This window comes from Triticum urartu, chromosome 2A (assembly GCF_056163025.1).
Source record: "Triticum urartu cultivar PI428250 chromosome 2A, HENAU_Tu73, whole genome shotgun sequence".
In the NCBI taxonomy this organism is placed as follows: domain Eukaryota; kingdom Viridiplantae; phylum Streptophyta; class Magnoliopsida; order Poales; family Poaceae; genus Triticum; species Triticum urartu.
The window spans coordinates 452,604,551-452,622,703 of NC_141874.1; positions in this window are offsets into that span (position 1 = coordinate 452,604,551).

Genomic DNA, 18,153 nt, shown 5'->3' on the forward strand with positions numbered 1-18,153 from the left:
TTGCTCTTTCTAGGACCCATGGCCAGTTTGGCAGTCCACCTTCACCTCCATGCTGCGGTCACGAACCTCCAAGACCACCGTTGCAATGTTGAGACCTCTGAGCCGGAGTACCTCATGTTCGTCTACACGAAACTGCCAAGTACCTCTATGCATGGATATGCCAAGACCATCCCGGATATCGCCAAGTACCACGACAATATGAGTACAGCTACCGTCGACGTGCATTTCGCCAAGTACCTCTCGAATCCAACAAGTACCCCGATGACGTGTGTACCACTACTGTCGAACCTCGAAGACCCTGTGGACGTCATGTTCCTCACTACAACCCCAAACATCTACGGATTGTTTACGACTATGAAACGTGAACCGCTACTTCCACTACCATCCTCGTGTACCACTACTTCCGACGATGGCCCATGAACAACTACATCCCATCGAACCCGAACTGTCCCGATTGCACACTTCGAAGGTATAACCCTGAAATGACGCCCGTGAATGAATGCATGTGTGTTGTATGAGATGCTCGTGTTTGCACCATGTCCAAGTTGTATTTGCATGTTCCTCCTCGTTTGCCATGCCGTCGACCCTTGGGAATCCAGTAACCGGGATCACCCACCATCTTTTGCATGTTTCACACTTCCGCACACTTGTTCTTTTGTACCGGTATCTCAATGAGTTGTCGGATCATCGGAATGTTGCCGTGGCACCATTCTCGTTGTCATTGCGTGACACCCCTTTCGTTCCGCCATGGTGACCAAATGCTTCGTAATATGCTCATGTCATCATTTTCATAAAATTGCATAAAACTTGTATATGTCATCCACATCATGATAACAACATTTAAAATGTTTAAAATTGTTGTTTGCATTAAATTGCTAAATGTCACGTGGGGATTTTCCGGAATTATTGTTTGATGTTTCCAGCCTCATTTAAACTTGCCTAAATGTGTAGTTTACATATGCTTCACCTCTTGCCATGTTAACCAACATTTAATATTGATGAGTAACATAAATGGGAGAGAAATAAATACTTGAATGTGGTGTTTTGTCATTATGCAACTCGTTGCATCTTGAGCTCCACTTAATTTGTAGTATTGTTTGTTGCACTTTGCCATGCCATGCCTCTTTATACTTGACATGCATCATATTTGGTTGTGCATCATGCCATGTTTATGCTTCTGCATTTACCTTGTTGTTTGCTTCTTTCCGGTTGTGGTTCTTCTCGATAGTTCCGGTTAAGTTGCGATTGTGAGGATCCGTTCGACTACGTTGGTTCATCTACTTCATGGATTCGGTCTTCTTCCTTGTAGGATTTCAGGCAAGATGACCGTTACTCTGGATACCACTACTATCTTTGCTTTGCTAGTTGTCTCGATGCTATCGCTATGTCATGCTACCTACCACTTGTTTATGAAGCCTCCTAATGTGCCATGAAATAGCCTCTGACCTTTTCCACCATCCTATCAAACCATTGTTTGGCTATGTTACCACTTTGCTCAGCCCCTCTTATAGCATTGAGAGTTGTAGGTGCAATTGTAGTTGTTCCATGTTGGGACATGGATATCATGGGATATCACAATATCTCTTATTTAATTAATGCATCTATATACTTGGTAAAAAGTGGAAGGCTTAGCATTTTTCTTAGTGTTTTGTTCCACTCTTGCCGCCTTAGTTTCCGTCATATCGGTGTTATGTTCCTTGATTTTGCATCCCTAACACGGTGAGGGTTTATGGGCCCCTCTTGACAGTTCACTTTGAATAGATCTCTTCCAACAAGGCCCAACATTGGTTTTAACATTTTCCCAACATAATAACTACACATGATAATAAATTTGACGCATAGGGAATTAGCGCTACCCGAGGGGGGCCAGTGCTGATGGTGTTGGTCCCAAACTAGAGCACCTTGCAGGATCGCCTCTTGGCAACTTGGGGTATCTGGTACCTGTACGCTTAGCTCATCCGTCATGTCCTGAGACGAGATACACGCGGCTACTATCAGGGTGTCTGCACGTCGGGAGGTCTTGCTGGACTCATTTTACCATTGTCGAAATGTCTTGCACACCGGGATCCCGAGTCTGATCGGATGTCCCATGATGGAGGATTGTCTCCACGGATCATGAGCTTGTCATGGGCTAATTTGGGACACCCCTGTAGTGTTTAAACTTTCGAGAGCCGTGCCCGCGGTATGTGGCAGATGGGAATTTTTAATATCCAGTTGTAGAGAACTTGACACCAGACCTGAAATAAAATACACCAACCATGTGCGTAACTGTGACGGTCTCTTTTTGAGTGAATCGAGAAGAGAACACGGTGGGGTTATGTTTGATCATAAGTAGTTCAGGATCACTTCTTGATCATTACTAGTTTGCGACCGTTTGCGTAGTTTCTCATCTTATTCTTGTATTCGTAAGTTAGCCACCATACAATGCTTAGTCGCTTTCTGCAACCTTACCACTTATCCAATCCTCACCAATTAAGCTTTGGTAATCTTGATACCCATGGTAATGGGATTGCTGAGTCCTCGTGGCTCACAGATTACTACAACAAATAGTTGCAGGTATAGGTAATGCGATGATCTGACGCGAGGGCGATGCATGCCTGCTTTTGGAGTTCTTCTTCTGCTTCTTCTTCTTCAATCAAGGGATAGGTTCCGGGTCGGGGAGTCTGGGATTAGCAGGGTGGATGTTGTTCTTCTTTTTTGTTTGATTTCATCGTAGTCAGATCCTGCTCTTCTGTATGATGGTTGCTATGTATTGATGAACTGTTGTATTATGTTGTACCTTGTGGCAAGTGTAAGCCTTTATCTTGTATTCTCATCTATTTAGTACATGGTATGTTGTAATGATGTCCACCTTGCTATGCGCTCGATATGCGATTGTGCCCTGATCATGAGTTAATCACGTGATTGGGATAGAATCGCATCTTGGGCGCTACAAGTTTGTATCAGAGCCTTACCGACCTTAGGAGCCCCCTTGATTGATCGAACCGCTGACGTTGTTGAGTCTAGAAATAAAACTATTTTGACTCTATTTATATCGGAGAGTAGGAATTCTTTTTACTCCTCAGCCCCTTCGTCGCTCTGGTGAGGAATCATGACGTAGGTGTTTTCCCACTCTTCTATCCTTTTTCACTCAAATTTTTTTAGGATCACGGGGGTATTGTTGGATCTTTGTGATGGGGATTCTCTCTTGGTGCCTCCTGACATTTAGGGGTTGTGGCAGTGTCCCGGGGAGTTGAGCTCCAAGGTGTTTTCGTCATAGTGCTTATCATTCCAGTTCCGGAATACCAGAGGTCGCCGACATCGAAAACGCTTCTATACTCTTTGTGGTGAGAGTAGTTTGACGACACCCAGTACTAGGGAGAGTGATCAGATGTATTGCCACATCTAGTATATCAGATGTTTTCGAAGGTCTGAGGTACACGATTTCCGAGGTTTTCTTGGTTATGTGTTGACATATGAATATAGTAGGAGTGTAGGATTTGTTAGTTGTGTGAGATATTTGTGCCTCCATGTATCCCCAACACCAGATTGCATAACCAAAAAGTTTCGGGAGTTCTTAGGTGTGAATTCAAGTACCACGTAGGATATCTTTCCAACAGACACATGATAGGATATGGGGTCTATCATATGTTTGTTTCTGGCTTATTTTGCAAGCCAATCCTCTGTTTTGTTTTGGGTTGTGGTATTCGAGTTGCTTCAATGTCAAGTGTTGATTCCATACCTTTCCTAAGCGGTGTTCTCATACTTCCATGTGAATACTAATCCTTCTTGATCATCGAGATTATCTTGTCATTTTTTCCCAACCGGTGTGCTTCTCTTCAAGTTAATCCTATCCTTTCAATATTTGCTAGCTCAATTCTCAATTCTTCGCAACAGTGTTTGTTTCATCCGTCCCAAGTTGCCTTTATTTTTCCCACCCTCCCACCCTTCTTCGTCAAGAAGTCAAATTCTAAAATCATGATCCTTTTATTCATGAGAAGTTTCTTTATTCTCTCCTTCAATTCTCATACCCAGTGATTTCTCATGAAGATGCTAAGTAAGCTTCAAGTTTTGTGGCAGCCCGGCTCAGAGCAACCGGTTTACCTTTTATTGCCAGCCCAGAGACCATGTCTTCTAGCAACACACAACATCTTGGTACAAAATACAACCGCTTTATTGATACTAGTGGAATAAGGTTCATATTACAACAAGTTGCAAGGCCAAGCGGCACACACGGTGCGGCTGAACAATACGTACATTATTTAGTGAACATAAAGGGGCCTTGATCACGACAGCTACACGGCAGCGGAACGATGATGAAGTAGGACTCCATAGCACATGGACACCAATGTGGAGACGATCTAGACTCGGATAGCACTCTGTTCCAATGAGACTTTCCTGAAAGCTGGCATGACATGCCAGGTTAGTACATTGAATGTACTTGCAAGCTCACAACAAGCACAAACAAAATGACAAACAATATCTTGGTAATTAACCAATTTTATCATTAATGCAAAATCATACTAGAAATGCAGTGATCATGATCTCGTGACTCAAGTCCCTCGGACTTGCTTACCAAACGGTGAACTATCTTGGATCACGAACGGACCAACATCTTGGTCTTTAATAGGGTTACCTCATAACCAAATAGTGATCTTTCTCGGATCACATACTGACCAACAACTTGGTCTCCATCATCAAACTGGTTCCTCAATCATCATCTTTCCAACAGTGCAAAGTTGTTATATTAGTGTGCAGAATTATTTAAACGTTGACCCATGGTGTGACCTACTTTCAAGCGTGTCTATAACCATGGACTCGGCTATCGATAGATTAAATACACTCTGCAGAGGTAGCGCACTGTACCCACACCACGGAACCCATGGCCTCGCACTCCCATTCAGGTGGACCAATGGCATTCCGGTAGAACCCCTCCGTTGCCATGGCACTCTCCTAGACACGGCTTCTGACAGTATCCTCTTCCTTAAGTCAGCTTGATTTGGTACACAATTCCTTCTGCAGAACCTTAATGTACCTTGCTGATCCTTGCGGATACGCCTGGCATGTTTTTGTAACTCTGGGTCATTTTGCTGGGCCTTGCGGATCTCATCCTCGAGGGTAGGAGTAATTTCCATAATATTAGCAAGACCTGCATCAACTATGACCAGCTGGAGCTGGGTAATCTCTTCCTGAAGCTCGGGAGGCAAGGATTCTATGATGGCATTCAGACTGACAGGCTTTCGGTTGAGTGCATCGGCAACCACATTGGCCCTACCCGGGTGGTAATTAATTCCATGATCATAGTCCTTGACTAACTCAAGCCATCTTCATTGGCGGAGATTCAAATCTGGCTGAGTGAATATATACTTGAGAGTTTTGTGGTCGGTAAATATTTGGCACCTTTTCCCAATGAGGTAGTGTCTCCAAATTTTGAGATCATGAACCACCGCGGCCAATTCCAGATCATGAGTAGGATAGTTCCCCTCGTGGGGTCAGAGCTGTCTCTATGCATATGCTACCACCTTGCCATCTTGCATAAGTACGCATCCAAGACCTTGTCTGGAAGCGTCACAATACACATCGAAGCTATGGTAGATGTCTACAAGGGTCAACATAGGTGCTGTTGTCAGTCTGTTTTCAGCTCATTGAAACTTTTCTCGCAATCCTTAGTCCATTCAAATTTCTTATCTTTCTTGAGAAGGTCTGTCATTGGCTTGGTAATCTTAGAGAAGCCTTCAATAAAACGACGATAGTATCCGACAAATCCAAGCAAACTCCGGATTTGGGATACTATTGTGGGTGCCAGTCAATCAAGTATGTCCTTTGCCTTGCTTGGATCTACGGCTATACCATCTGCTGACAGTATATGCCCAAGAAATCCAACTTGCTTGAGCGAAAACTCGCATTTACTGAAATTGGCGTACAGTTGATGGTCACGGAGTCCTTGTAGGACAGCTCTGAGGTGTCCTTTGTGCTCTTCTTCACTTTTTGAGTATATGAGAATATCGTCGATGAAAACCACCACAAATTTATCAAGGAAGGCCATGAATACTTTATTCATCATATGCATGAAGAAAGCAGGGACATTGGTAAGGCCGAAGGACATAATGGTATATTCATAAAGACCGTATCGAGTAGTGAACGCGGTCTTAGGAATATCTTCCTTTTTAATCTTGAGTTGGTGGTATCCTGTCCTTAAATCAATTTTGGAGAATACTTTTGCCCCACTGACCTGATCAAATAAGTAATAAATCCTAGGCAGTGGATATTTGTTTCTGATGGTGACATCATTCAGCTGACAGTAATCCACACACATACAGAGACTACCATCTTCCTTATCCACGAATATAGAAGGTGATCCCCATGGTGAAGAGCTGGGACGGATATAGCCTTTCTGGAGCATTTCATCAAGCTGTTTCTTTAGCTCCACTAATTCTGACAAAGGCATCCGATAATATTTCTTGTATAACGGTGCGGTTCCGGGCACAAGATCTATTGCAAACTCAAGCTCTCGGTCTGGTGGCATGCCTGGCAGTTCTTATGGGAATACATTGGGAAACTCAACGACCACAGGAATTAATTCCAATTCACCAGCCACAGTGGTGAAGACCATTTCTTTCTTGGTTATGCTCCTGCGGGCATAGAATTTTGTAGTCTGCCCCTCTTGACTTGTCAAGGTGACTTCTCGGGTCGTGCAATTAATGCATACTTGATATTGGGCTAACCCATTCATGCCCAAAATAATATCCAACTTGACAGATTCAATGACTATCAAAGAAGTTGGAAAACAGACTCCGTTGATATTAATTTCCAGATTATGGCAGACCAGATTGCTTTTGAGCAAAGATCCCGGGGATTATACCCGCATATTATTGCTCAAAATCGAACAAGAAAATTTGTTTTGGGCAGCAAAACTCTGTGAAATAAAGGAGTGGGAACCCCTGAGTCAAATAAAATTATGGTAGGTATGCTATTAACAGAAAACATACCAATGACGACTTCGAGGTGCTCTTGGGCTTCGTCTGCGGAGAGGTGATGGACTGGCCCGGTGATGTGTTGCTAGACAGGGTGTGGCCCCATAAAGTAGACTTGTGGCCTGAATGGGGCATTAGTCTTGCCGTTCTTGGGACACTGCCTGGCATAAGGTCCGGTTTGTCCACAACTGAAACAAGAATTGTTGCGCTGGCACTCTTCTTGCACCGGGTTGGTCACGACATTCTTGACTTGTGTAGTGGTTTTGTTAACATTCTGCCGCCAATTGGGCTTGTACCCCACTTGATTCTGCTGCCAAGTACGAGCCTTTTGCACTGGCTGAACCTCCTTCCTCAGCTCGAACTTGCGCTTGTGATCGTTATTCGTAGGCTTGTTGTCATGTATAAGCTTGTGCTCTCTTTCAGCAATGAGGGCCTTGTTTACCGGAGTTTGGAAATCGGGGAAATCAAACATACTGAGGGTGCATCGGAGATGCTGGTTTAATCCCCCAGGAAACCTGTCAATCTTTCTTTCTTCGGTGGCCACATCATGAAGGGAGTAACAGGCCAAATGATTGAAATTATGAAAATATTCACTCATAGACCGACTTCCTTGGAGGAGCGCGAGGAATTCACACTGCTTGACCTTCATAATTCCAGTAGGAATATGGTATTTACAGAACTGATCCTTAAATTTTGTCCAGGTGATTTCTTCATCAACAGGCCACATGGTTTTTGCATTTTCCCACCATATGGCGGCAGCGCCTTCAAGATAATGAGTTGCAAATAGGACTTTGTCATTCTCTTCAGTATGAGCAATCTCAAGATTCTTCTCAATAGTTCATAACCAGTGGTCTGCGTCCAAGGGATCAATAACCTGACAGAAACTGGGAGGCTTGGTTCTCGGAAAATCTGACAGTTTGGAGTGATGATAGATCTGATTTGCATTCTGCCCAACCATAGCTTGCACACTCCTTAATATTTCAATCAGATCATTATTCCTCCTTTCCTCAAACATGCGTAGAATTTGCTCGGTGGAGGGCAGATTTGGAGGTGGATGCGGTGGTGAAACGTACGGCTCGGGGGAGTGTCCTTCCTGTCGTGCGGAATGACGAACAGGGACATCCTCACAAGCGACACTACTGCTGCCTCCCCGCGTCATCCTATTATTTGTGTTTGCCAAGACAACGCAACTGAGATGAGCAATATCCAAAAATATAGTGGGGAAATCCAGCGACAAAACCCGAAAGAAAGCGAAATAACGAAGGAAACACGACGAATAAAAGAGAGTTCCAACATAATTATAGATAGACACATACATGAAAGATAAATGACATGATAAGTTCGACCACTGTCGTACATATAAGGGAACATCATGACTCATATGACTACATCCATACATCAACCTAACAACTACGCATACTCGAGCGCTCTAATGCTCTGCTGGTGCTGCGGGGTCCTCTCCTAATGCGAACTCGGATCCTGAACTGACGACGTTAACCGAGACCTCCGGGTTAAAGGTAACACGACGACGCTGCCTCGAGGGCTCTCCCTCCGGAAACCGTGCCGGGCTATATCTCTCCCCTCTCCTCTCAGCCAAACCCTCCTACACAGCCCAGAAACCCCACCTAGTTTCCCCCTCCATCCGGTGCCGTTCGATGGTGATCAAAGGGTCCAGAAACGGAGCAAAACCCCTAACCCTAGCCCCCTTTCTATATATAAACGCCTCCCCTGCCATTTTGGCCTCCTACCTACCCCTCCTCAATTTCTGCGCCGCCCCAATCATCAGCCACCATCGCCTTCCTCGTTTTCAGCACCGGCCCGCTCCCCCGCCGCCACTTGTCGCTGCCAACACCACCCAGCACCGCGCCACGTCAGCAGCATCGCCGCGCGCAGCCAACCACACCCTGCCAATTGTCCTCCTCGCGCCCCACTTCACCGTGGCCCGCGGAGCCCGCACGAGGCCCGCCCGAGCCCATCGAGGGCCCGAGCGTCCTGAGCCACTGCCCATGTCCGAGGCTCTCCCACTCGATCCCGATCTGGATCGGGAGAGCACCCCGCCGTCTCCCGTCCGCCGCCGCGCCTCCCGCTGTTCCCCCACTCCGGCGAGCCCCATCGCCGGTGACCAGAAGCCCAGGTCCTCTCCGGCCTCCCTATCGCTCCTCCCTCTTAACTTGTTTGGGCTCCCTTCTCCCTGCCATGGAAGCACCGACATGGGCCCCCGAAGCATGCACTTCCACCACCGACGCCGCCAAGCTCCTCGGCCACCAAAATGGACTCCCCATGTTCAGATCTGGCCATCCTCGCCTGGATCCGCTTATTCTCGGCCGTCCCGAGCCTCATCGGAGTTCCAAAGCGCCGCCGCAGCCATCTCGTGCGCTGCCTCTGTTCGCATGCAATGAGCGCACGCGTTGACTACACTGCGTCCGCAAGTGACCGCCAGGTGGGCTCCAAGGCCCAGCTGCGCGCCCTGCCGGCCTCGTGGACCTTCTCCACTGACTTGTGCCGAGGCCCCTTTGTTGAGCACCCGCATACTATCCTGCGCCCCCTGCGCACTATTGTTTCCTACGCCGGCCCGTGTGGTTCAGTTTCGGCCTGTTTAGGTTTTTTTTCAGATATGCGAATTTCCTAATTTTTCCAGAGGATGGCTGTTTTACAGAAAAACCCTTGGACATCATGCATTCATACCTCATGAACCGTTCATCGGATTAAAACAAACTTTATGTGTAAAATCCTTAGAATGTTGTCTAGATTAGTAATTTCCAACTTTGATGCATGTTTATGCGATGGTTGTTTACTATGTTGTTTGCTTCTTTTCGGGTTGCTTCTCTCGTTAGCTTTGGTTTCGTTTCGGAGTTTTGAGGATCCGTTCGACTACGTCCATTTGTCCTCGTCATGGACTCGTTCTTCTTCCTTGCGTGATCTTAGGCAAGATGACCAAACCCTAGAAATCACTTCTATCTTTGTTTGCTAGTTGCTCGCTCTGTTTGTTATGCCGCGATACCTACCACTTGTTATACCATGCCTCCCATTTTGCCATGTCAAGCCTGTAACCCACCTTTCCTAGCAAACCGTTGTTTGGCTATGTTACCGCTATGCTCAGCCCCTCTTATAGCGTTGCTAGTTGGAGGTGAAGATTAAGTTTGTTCCATGTTGGAACATGGATATGTTGGGATATCACAATATCTCTTATTTAATTAATGCATCTATATACTTGGTAAAGGGTGGAAGGCTCGGCCTTATGCCTAGTGTCTTGTTCCACTCTTGTCGCCGTAGTTTCCGTCATACCGGTGTTATGTTCCTTGATTTTGCATTCCTTACACGGTTGGGTGTTATGGGGACCCCTTGACAGTTCGGTTTGAATAAAACTCCTCGAGCAAGGCCAAACCTTGGTTTTACCATTTGCCTCACCACCACTTACTTTTCCCTTGGGAGTCGCGCTCCCGAGGGTCATCTTTATTTTAACCCCCTGGGCCAGTGCTTATCTAAGTGTTGGTCCGAACCGAGCCGCCTGCAGGGCCACCTCGGGGAAACTTGAGGTCTGGTTTTACTCGTAGCTTGTCTCATCCGGTGTTGCCCTGAGAACGAGATATGTGCAGCTCCTATCGGGATGTCGGCGCATCAGGCGGTCTTGCTGGTCTTGTTTTACCATTGTCGAAATGTCTTGTAACCGGGATTCTGATTCTGATCGGGTCTTCCTAGGAGAAGGAATATCCTTCGTTGACCGTGAGAGCTTGTGATGGGCTAAGTTGGGACACCCCTGCAGGGTTTGAACTTTCGAAAGCCGTGCCTGCAGTTATGGGCAGATGGGAATTTGTTAATGTCTGGTTGTAGAGAACTTGACACTTAACTTAATTAAAATGCATCAACCACGTGTGTAACCGTGATGGTCTCTTTCCGGCGGAGTCTGGGAAGTGAACACGGTTTTGGTGTTATGCTTGAACCTAAGCAGTCTGAGGATCACTTCTTGATCATTTCTAGTTCATGATCGTTGCATTACTTCTCTTCTCGCTCTTATTTGCGTAAGTTAGCCACCATATATGCTTAGTGCTTGCTGCAGCTCCACCTCATTTCCCCTTTCCTACCCATAAGCTTAAATAGTCTTGATCTCGCGGGTGTGAGGTTGCTGAGTCCTCGTGACTCACAAATACTTCCAAACAGTTGTAGGTGCCAATGATTCCAGTGCAGATGACGCAACCAAGCTCAAGTGGGAGCTCGATGAAGATCTTGTTCGTTGTGTTGTGTCGTTTCCTAGTGATTAGTAGTGGAGCCCAGTTGGGTCGATCGGGGATCTAGCATTTGGGGTTGTCTTCTTTTATTTTGGTTCCATAGTCGGACCTTGATTGTATTCTGGTTGTTGTATGAACTATTTATGTATTGTGTGAAGTGGCGATTCTAAGCCAACTCTTTATCCCATTCTTATTCAGTACATGGGATTGTGCGAAGATTACCCCACTTGCGACTAAACTAACATGCGGCTATGTCTCTAAGTCATGTCCCGACACGTGGGGATATAGCCGCATTGTGGGTCTTACAAGCAGAGCCTTCCCCGACTTAGGAGCCCCCTGCTTGATCGAATCGCTAACGTTGTTGAGTCTAGAACAAAATGTTTTGAGTCTTAGGATTATATATATCGGAGAGTAGGATTCTTTTTACTCCCCAGTCCCTTCGTCGCTTTGGTGAAGCCTCCTGACGTAGAGTTTTGACTCTTCTCTCCTTAAATTTCATTAGTTTTTTTTAGGATCACGCGGGTATCTTGGAATCGTTCCGACGGTTTTGTGATGAGAACATTGTCCTTGGTGCCTCCTGACATTTAGGGGTTGTGGCGGTGTCCCGGGGAGTTGAGCTCCGAGGTGTTGTCGTCACAATTTTATCGTTGCAGTTCTGGAATACCTGAGTTCGCTAACATCAAAAATCTCTTTTATACAGTTGTTGGTGTGATAACCTCGACGCAACCCAGTACTGGGGCGGGAGTTTGGGAGTATTGCCATAACTCGTATAACGGATGCTTTTCGAAGGTTGAGGTACATGATTTCCGAAGGTTTCTTGGTTATGTGTTGAAGGATGGATACAGCTGGATGTAGGAATTGTTAGTTTGGGTGAGATATTATGCTTCCCCTGTATCCCCAACACTTGATTGCATAACCAGAAAGTTTCGGGAGTTTATAAGTGGGAATTCAAGTAGCTCCTACAATATCTTTCCAACAGACACATGATACGATATGGGATCTATCATATGTTTGTTCTGGCTTATTTTGCAAGCCAATCCTTTGTTTTGTTTTGGTTTGTTGTATTCGAGTTGCTTCGAAGTCAAATGTGGATTCCATTCTTTTCCTAAGCGGTGTTCTCATATTTCCATGTGAATACCAATCCTTCTTGATAATCCAGATTGTCATGTCAATCCTTTTCAACCGGCTTGTTTCTCTTCAAGTGGATCCGATCATTTTTTTTAACATTCGCAAGATCAACTCTAAGTATTCTCAACGGTGTTTGTTTCATCCATCCCAAGTTGGCTTTGTTTTCCCGCCCTCCCACCCTTTTTCTTCAAGGACTAAGATTTCTTAATCAAGTATCCATCTTATTAATGTGAAGTCTTTCCATTCTTTTCCGTCTATAGTATTTTCCGGTGATTCTCATGAAGATTCTAATGGAGCTTCAAGTTCATCATTCTTCGTTCTTTTTCTACTCCGGTGGATCCAACTCAAGCTTTCAGTGTTGATCATAGTCCTTTCCTTGTTTCAAAGGTTTTCTCATGACGACGCTCCTCTTAATCATCCACCTCTTGTTATTTTTGTATCCGGAGTGCTGAAGATATCTCGGAAGATTTGTGTCTCCATTATCAATCCGTTCAAGATATCTCGAGGTTGTTATCTCATTCAAGTCATTTAATTCAACCGGTGCAATCTCCCTTTAAAGTAATCGTTCAACGGTGTTTCTTTTGAGCAGGCCCTAACCCACAGGTCTTTTCCCAGGATCTTACCTGACTCTTCTAATTTTTGCGGAGTTATTCTCATATTCATCTCAAAGTTTGACATAAGAATGATTTGTCATCAGTCAAATGTCTTTCTCCAAGATTTTTCAAATTTTTTTCATCGTTGGTTTAACCTTTCTATTCTTCATTCCGGAGTATCTCAAAAATTCATGGTGGTGTTTCTTCTCGTCATTCTCAACATTTAAAGACCGAAGAACAGTTTCTCTGCAATCATATCCGTTCTCTTGAAGATTATTCATGCTAGCTTTATGCCATCCTCTCATAATTGTTTTCGATTGTGAGAATTATTTTCACCCATCTAGAGCAATTCAAGATTCTTTTTAATTTGATTCTCCAAAGTCCATCATTTCGGGTTTATTCATTCTCAGCATTCAACTCTCGTTCTCCAAATCCTACTGGTGTATCATTCAAATATTCTCTAATCAAGTATCTTCGTTCATTTTCCAATTCTTCCCGGTGAATTGTGCTTTTGGTACTTTCATGTTCAATTCTTACAGTGGTTCATTTAAGATTTCTCTTCCTTCGTTATCATGTCAATTTATTCGTTCTTTCCAATCCTACCTGTGGTTCGTTGAAGACCTTCTCAAGATTACGCTATATCTCTCTTAATCCTTTGTACGAGAATAAGTAGTATGCCAAATCCGTTGCTTGTCATCAATTTAAATTGGTAAAGGATAAGCATATTGCAATTCTTATTCTTTTTTCATCAAGGAAATTCAAATCCTTATTCCGGAGGTTCATCAAAATTCTTGGTTTCAATTGTTCATCTTTTCTTTTCCGGAGATCCAAGCTCTTTCAATTATATCATTTCAAAGATCTATTTAATCAATGTAAGGATTCATGTTATTCTTTTCAAGCTTCTTTTCTTGTGACCTTCTTTTATCTATCCAGAGTTCTTCGAGAGTTTCTTCATGGTGGTTCGTCAAGGATTCCTTTCATTCTTCATTTGTCCTCAAGATTATCTCTCGAAGTTATGATCCACCAAGCTATACTCTAAAATAAACATGGTGCTCAACACATGTTTTGTTCTAAGGAGTTCAATTATTCTTCTTCTTGCATTTCAATGTGCAATTCTTTCATATCTCATCTTTTGAGGTGGTGTTATGTCATTCTTGACAATTTCTTTCGTGTTTCATGATTCGCTAGTTGTCAGGAATGAGGTATTTCAAATCCATTAATCTCTTCGTTGGAGTTATCGTGTGTCATATTTCACCTTAAGCCTTCCCTAAGGATTGTTGCTATTATGGTGCTTATAAATGACCCAAGTTCTTTATTTATCCTCCCGGTGAAGTAAGTTTCTCGTCTCCTTGTTCATATCAATCCAATCTATAGTTTCCATTAGTGGCAGAATTTCATCTCATAGTTTTGAGAAGTTTTTCATAAGCTCACTATAAGCTTATTCGTTTCGTTGTTGGTTTTCCAACAACTCCGTTATAACCTTCTTGGAAGGGTGCTTTCCAAGCTCATATTCTTTACCTACCATTTCCAACCGGAGTGTTGTCGTAATTGATCTTTATCGTTCCTTGTACATCTCATTTCATCCGGAGTGCTTGCTTGTACTTCTTGTCCTTTGTGACACTTTTCTTATATCTTTCAACCTACAAGATTCTAGTAATGTTCCTTGTTCCTCTTTTATATCGGAGTGTTTTTCACTTCGTTCATTTCCGTTCTGTTCTTTTCTAGAAATTGTTTAACCTCTCAAGGTTCTTTGGTTTCACTCGTTTGTCAAAGAAGCAACTTCGTTTTTCTCTTCCACTTCCGTTTCTCTCCGATGCCATCCTAGATCTTGGGACGAGATCCTCTTGTAGTGGTGGAGTGTTGTGACGCCCCGAGACCGATCTGCCAGGTGTCTTCCAGTTATTCGCCATCGTTGCCATGTCATTCGCTTGTGTGTTGCATCTTGTCATGTCATCATGTGCATTGCATCATCATGTTTTCAAAACTTGCATCCGTCCTGGTCTCCTAGTTCTTTCCGTTGTCCGTTCTGAGCCCAGACACACTTGCACGCGCCCGCGGCACGTCCGAAATATTATTCTATAAGTGGCCGGAAAATGTTCTCGGAATGGGTTGAAAGTTGGCGTGCGGTGTTGTTTTGTTGTCAGTAGACCGCCTGCCAAGTTTCATCGCATTCGGAGTCCGTTCTATGCCCCAACGGTTAAATATAGCGGCAATAGTAGCTGGTCTTTTCGTCGGACGTTTTCGGTCTCCGGAAACCATGCCGGGATATATCTCTCCCCTCTCCTCTCAGCCTAACCCTCCTACACAGCCCACAAACCCCACCTAGTTTCCCCCTCCATCCGGTGTCGTTCGATTGTGATTGAAGGGTCCAGAAACGGAGCAAAACCCCTAACCCTAGCCCCCTTTCTATATATAGACGCCTCCCATGCCATTTTTGGCCTCCTACATACCCCTCCTCAATTTCCGCGCCGCCCCAATCATCATTCGCCGTGACCTTCCTTGTTTTCAGCGCCGGCCCGCTCCCCTGCCGCAACTTGTCGCCGCCAGCACCACCCAGCGCCGCCGCCACGTCAGCAGCATCGCCGCACGCAGCCAACCACACCCCGCGCCCCACTTCACTGCGGCCCGCGTAGCCCGCGTGAGGCCCGCCCGAGCCCATCCAGGGCCCGAGCGTCCTGAGCCACCGCCCACGTCCGAGGCTCTCCCGCTCGATCCCGATCTGGATCGGGAGAGCACCCTGCCGTCTCCCGCCCGCCGTCACGCCTCCCGCTGTTCCCCACTCTGACGAGCCCCATCGCCGGCGACCAGAAGCCCAGGTCCTCTCCGGCCTCCCTATCTCTCCTCCCTCTTAACTTGTTTGGGTTCCCTTCTCTCTAACCTTCTCCCACTCTCTGCCATGGAAGCACCGCCATGGGCGCCCGAAGCATGCACTTCCATCACCAACGCCGTCAAGCTCGCCGGCCACCAAAATGGACTCCCCACGTTCAGATCTGGCCATCCTCTCCTGGATCCGCTTATTCCCGGCCGTCCTGAGCCTCATCAGAGTTCCAACGCGCCGCCGTAGACATCCCATGCGTTGCCTCTGTTCGCGTGCAGCGAGCGCATGTGTTGACTGTGCTGTGTCGGTAAGTGACCGCCAGGTGGGCTCCAAGGCTGAGTTGCGCACCCTGCCGGCCTCGTGGACCTTCTCCACCGACTTGGTGAGCACCCGCATACTATCCTGTGCCCCCTGCGCACTATTGTTTCCTGCGCCAGCCCGTGTAGTTCAGTTTCGGCCTATTTAGGTTTTCTTAGATCTGCGAATTTCCTAATTTTTCTAGAGGATGGCTGTTTTACATAAAAACCCTTGGATATCATGCATCTAATATCTGATGAACCATGCATCGGATTAAAAAAACTTTATATGTAAAATGCTTAGAATGTTGTCTAGATTAGTAATTTCCAACTTACATGCATGTTTAAAATGTCTAAAAGGCTGCTTGTGTAGTTTTTCTCCTATGCCATGTTAAAATGATTTAATTCATAACTAATTAACCGTAGCTCGGTTTTAAATGAACTTGATATGTAAATGGGGTAGAAAAATGCCTAGTTTAAAATGGTGGCTTTATTTTGGAAGTTTAACAACTCTAAAATATGGTTTAGGGCAGAACAGTACCAAATCCATATTTTGCATATGGGATTTTCCGCAATTGTTGTTTGTTGTTCCAGCCTCATTTAAACTTGCCTGGATAGGTAGTTTTCAGTTGCTTCACTCCTTGCCATGTTAAGAACATTTCATGTTGTTGAGTACTTAAACGAGAGAGAACTAAATAATTGTTGTGGTGTTTCATCAATATGCAACGGAGTTGCATATTGAGCTCAACTTAATTTGTAGTTTTGTTTGTGCACTTTGCCATGCCATGCTTCATTAAATCGGACATGCATCATACTTAGTTGCGCATCATGCCATGTTTATGCGATGGTTTTTTACTATGTTGTTTGCTTCTTTCCAGGTTGCTTCTCTCGTTAGCTTCGGTTTCGTTTCGGAGTTGTGAGGATCCGTTCGACTATGTTCGTTTGTCTTCGTCATGGACTCGTTTTTCTTCCTTGCGGGATCTCAGGCAAGAAGACCATACCCTCGAAATCACTTCTATCTTTGCTTGCTATTTGCTCGCTCTATTTGCTATACCGTGATACCTACCACTTGCTATATCACGCCTCCCTTTTTGCCATGTCAAGCCTCTAACCCACCTTTCCTAGCAAACCGTCGTTTGGTTATGTTACCGCTTTGCTCAGCCCCCTTATAGCGTTGCTAGTTGCAGGTGAAGATTAAGTTTGTTCCATGTTGGAACATGGATATGTTGGGATATCACAATATCTCTTATTTAATTAATGCATCTATATACTTGGTAAAGGCTGGAAGGCTCGGCCTTATGCCTGGTGTCTTGTCCCACTCTTGCTTCCCTAGTTTCCGTCTTACCGGTGTTATGTTCCTTGATTTTGCATTCCTTACACGGCTGGGTATTATGGGGACCCCATGACAGTTCGCTTTGAATAAAACTCCTCCAGCATGTCCCAACCTTGGTTTTACCATTTGCATCACCAACACCTACTTTACCCTTGGGAGTCGCGCTCCCGAGGGTCATCTTTATTTTAACCCCCCGGGTCAGTGCTTGTCTAAGTGTTGGTCCAAACCGAGCCGCCTGTGGGGCCACCTTGGGGAAACTTGAGGTCTATTTTTCTCGTAGCTCGTCTCATCTGGTGATGCCCTGAGAACGAGATATGTGCAGCTCCTATCGGGATGTCGGCGCATCGGGCGGTCTTGCTGGTCTTGTTTTACCATTGTCGAAATGTCTTGTAACCGGGATTCCGAGTCTGATCGGTTCTTCCTGGGAGAAGGAATATCCTTCGTTGACCGTGAGAGCTTGTGATGGGCTAAGTTGGGACACCCCTGCAGGGTTTGAACTTTCGAAAGTTGTGCCCGTGGTTATGGGCAGATGGGAATTTGTTAATGTCTGGTTGTAGAGAACTTGCCACTTAAATTAATTAAAATGCATCAACCGTGTGTGTAACTGTAATGGTCTCTTTCCGGCGGAGTCTGGGAAGTGAACACGGTTTTGGTGTTATGCTTGAACGTAAGTAGTCTCTGGATCACTTCTTGATCATTGCTAGTCCACGATCATTGCATTGCTTCTCTTATCGCTCTTATTTGCGTAAGTTAGCCATCATATATGCTTAGTGCTTGCTGCAGCTCCACCTCATTTCCCCTTTCCT